We start from the raw sequence: 4,394 nt of genomic DNA, 5'->3' as shown, positions 1-4,394 counted from the left end.
TTTTTTTCTAATTCACCATTTCCAACCAGGCATTTAGGTGTAGATCGGAGAGATTCCATTGAAAGGGATTAACAAAAATGTTGTAGGGTCTGTTTATTCCTCTGACAAAAGGTTCATGCAATTTCGCTGTATTTGTTCAAGTATTGAAAATAATACTAGAATTCAGAAAATTCTAATTTCAGTATGAAACACGCACATTTCCTTTTAATATAGTAGCAAACAGCTCCCTCTTGGATCTACAGTAAGACCAATTGATCGTTATAGGCTAGTTTAATCGTGGTCATTCCGTTTTCCTTTAAACATGCTGTAAATGGCAATAAGAATGAAACCGTTAAAATGAGACTCTAAGCTTGTTTGAAACGTCCAGGACCTGTAATATTATTTATCTGTAAATTAATTGTGCATTTACATCATGGGGAGTTTTGTAGAAATGAGATCTACAGTAAGACCAATTGATCGTTATAGGCTAGTTTAATCGTGATCATTCCGTTTTCCTTTAAACATGCTGTAAATGGCAATAAGAATGAAACCGTTAAAATGAGACTCTAAGCTTGTTTGAAACGTCCAGGAGGTTTTTGGATTGCTGATGATATGGTTGAGAAGTAACGTCAATATTCAGTTGTTTCAGGGAGTGCAGAAACGGCAGAAGTTCAGCATGCAGCTTTATAATTACTAAGAGGCGCTGGTCTCTTTGTGATAGCTGAATAACAATGTTCTTGTATAAACTGTCCCTAAAGTGGCCTCTCGTTTGAATGGGCCACCTGGTTTTCTCCCTATTGGGTTCATGGTTGAAATTCAGAGTGATACTAACTAGACTGGAAAGCTGGATTTGCACTGTACAAACACCAGATTACATGGAGACTGGGATCAATTCCCTACACTTGCCCAAGTCTTTAGCTGCTCTCAGAGTAGTGAACATTCTTTCACATCAGGAGGCCCTGGAACAATGTTTTCTCATTGAAGCAGAGTTTGAAGAGCATGTGAAGACACCTTTTGTTGTTTGAATTTGAATTATGCAGTGGATGAATTATAGTTTGAGATTTTGTGACATTCTGATTCTTTGCTGTAGTGGGTTGGCATGAGGGTCATTTGTCATTGGTATTTAAACGTTTTCCCCTCCACACACTTTTGGTAGGATTTGCCTCTGTTTTGTGCTTTTTAAGTAGCTTGAGGCCTTCCATTTTTAAGGGAAATTAATAATCACAGTTTAACACTAAAACTAGTTTTGTTTTAAAGACAGCCTCGTCCTTCACTTATCATCTCAAGTCATTTTCATAACTCACTTATTTATAAATTCTATGATGCAAATGTTTGCAGAACTTTGTTAATATGATTTCTTTGTTGGATTGCATGCAAACGCTGTATTTTATTAATTAGTTTTGTGGGATTTTTGTAGGAACCAGAAGTCTTTTTACATTTGGGCCATTTTTGGTTGATTTAGTTTTGTTTTACTTTTGGGCGGACACAAGCATGTGCCCTAGGGATTTAGGCAGGAAGAAGGTGGTGCCGTAGGTTTATGGAGGCCCCATCCCAGCAAGTGTTGCACCAGGTGCTGGTTAGGTCCGGACTAAGCAGAGGGGGAGCCTACAGACCCAGAGGTGAACATCAACAAATGCACAATGTATCTTCTCATTCATGCTGTCTGATGTACCCCCGGTTTCACAGACAAGGCTTAAAGGGATAGTTCACCCAAAAATGACAATTCTGTCATCGTTTACTCACCGTATGTCGTTCCAAACCTGTATGAGTTGCTTTCTTATGTTGAACACAAAAGACGATATTTTGAAGATTGCTGGTAATCAAACAGTTGGTGGTTGCCATTGACTTCCATAGTATTATTTTTTTTTACTATGGTTTGTTTGATTACCAGCAATATTCAAAATATCTTCTTTAGTCTTCAAAATATCTTCTTAGTCTAAGCCCTGTCTGTGAAACCAGGCCGTTGTGTATTAACATTTTAATGTGTAAAAATGAAAAAAATAAAAAATAATAATTGAGCTGTGTCTTTATTGGTGGACTGTGAAATCACACTTTTTTTTTTTAGATTTAAACCCTTATTTGAAAATGAATTCATAGTGTAACATTAATTATGTAGTTATATCATTTAACATTATATATAATTTTTTAGGTGCACTGTGAATTTAAAGGCTAAAAAAAGTTAAGGCTACTTTTGTTTTATGTTATTGCAAACATTGTTGAAAGGTAGTTTTTTTTTTTTTTTTAAAGCACTTAACTTGCTTTGAGTACTAATTTTTGATAACCATGGCTGATATTTATTGTTCTTCTCTAAGAGTAAAGAAGATTCCAGGCAATAAACCCAAAACAGTGGAGAGCAAGTTTCACATCAGTTCGAGCTAGACGGCACCTTAAAAAACAAGAGACCAAGAATAAGGCCGGGGTGTGGGTGTTTAGAAAGGCTGGGGAACCTGGATTGAGTTTTGTCTCAAACTTGGTTCAAAAAGATTCCGTTCCATGTTTGTTGTTCTTGGCTGCATGAGTTATAAAAATGGGATGAGACACTGGGTTTTTGCGTATCCCAAACACACCATGGTTTCCCATCATTGTGTGAGAGCATTTGGAAACATGCTCTTTGAGCTCTACAGGAAAAACAAACTATAGGTGAATTGATTAAAGAGCAGCAGATCAAGACTTCTTCTTTGAAAAATGCTGGAGATGGGTCACAGTTGTGATCAATAAAAATAAGTTATGCAACTGGAGTATCTCAAGGGATAGTGGACACTGATGTCTTCTGTGGTCTCTTTAGCTGATGATCAGGCATCGCTAAATGAATAGAAGTTACAGATGAAAGCTGCTAATGTCAGGCTGCTTCCTCTACTATGGTTTTGTTCTTCAATGTTTTTGCAGGTTATTCTTAGACAAAAAGAAAACTCCATTCAGTCCTATTTGCTTTCTATAAACAGGAACCTATGGCTTAAATATGTTTTTCAGAACTCCAATCCAGTTGCTTTCCTCCCTAAATCAAACAAATTGGGAAAAGATGTACATCTAAAAATATACATTAAATCTTGTCCAAAACCCAACAGGCCCTCCGAAGTTTCACTTGCAGATGAGAGCTGATTGTTTTCTACTTTTAATGATAACCAGCCCTTGTGGTACCAGGGAACTGAGACACCTACACCCCTCTCTCCTATAGAGAAGGAAAACTGAACTCTTAAATATCAGGGCACAACACAGCAGCAACCATGACTTATCAAATAAAAAGTCACCTGCTGTCTCATTTATCTTTAAGCTGAGCAAACATACACCATAAATAAAGTGTAATTCTCGTGATGGGGAGGCTAATGTAAAAAATGTGCAAATGAGCGCATGTGCAAAGAGAATGCAGGTGGCAGGTTTTTCTCAAACATGCATTGATGAACAACCTTAAAACAGGTCACGAAGTTCATAAGTATTAGTACAACACACTTGCCCCCTGCAGATTATACTCTCCAGGTCATCAGAGATTGATACCTTGTAGGCATGTGACATATAAGTCTTTCTCTTTGAAACACAAAAGCTTTTGGATGAAATTTAAGTTTTTGTTTTGTTTAATTTGAGAACCAATATCTTTAAAGCCCACAGGGATGTGACATTTGTGATGTTGCAAGGGCCTTTACCTGCAAACAGGAAATTAGCAGGGACAACTTTGTTATTTTTTCATGTTTCTTCAGACATTATGATCAAAGGAATTTGAGTCTAAAGAATTTTCAAGAGCTGAAATGACAAGTTATGGGAATTCGTGTCTAGCCAAGGATTATATTCTAAATATTTAAAATAGAAAACGTCAGACTAATTAGAAAAACTCAACATCTAGAAGGGTTTCTGAGCCAGCTGCCTAGAACTTCAAGGTGGAATGGTGGAACTGCAGGGGGTTTGTAAGATTGTGCTAGAAATGCTAATACCAAATGAAATTAAAAATGTGTTAATGTTAAATCAAAATATTTTTTTTTATATTCTAGTATTGTACACTTGCTTTCTAAAGCCTTCAAACTATAGTTTTTCATACTATTCAAAATATTTATATCAAGAGAAATAATTTACCACATTGATTGTCATAAGCTTGTAGACTACACTAAAATCTGTGAAATTTATGGTAAATAAATGGAGGAAACATTTTAGGTTTTAAAACTTAAACAGTCTACTAAAATCTGTTTTGTAATACACTGACAAACACCAATAAACAGATGTAAGCCATGTGATGAATGAAAGATCATCACAAGTTAGTAAATATTAATATATAGAAGGTACAGTGTCATGCACACAAATAGCCTACAAAACACCATGGTAGCACACAACACTAAAATAACGCAATACATATTAATTTAACATAAGATGTAACATAAAACCATAACATAACAGATTAGGAAAAATCTAAGAAAAAAACAAATTTGAGG

This window comes from Sinocyclocheilus grahami, unplaced genomic scaffold (assembly GCF_001515645.1).
Source record: "Sinocyclocheilus grahami isolate Dianchi unplaced genomic scaffold, SAMN03320097.WGS_v1.1 scaffold38.1, whole genome shotgun sequence".
NCBI classification, from domain to species: Eukaryota; Metazoa; Chordata; class Actinopteri; order Cypriniformes; family Cyprinidae; genus Sinocyclocheilus; species Sinocyclocheilus grahami.
The sequence above is the reverse complement of the archived record's forward strand: the minus strand, read 5'-3'. Positions refer to the sequence as shown.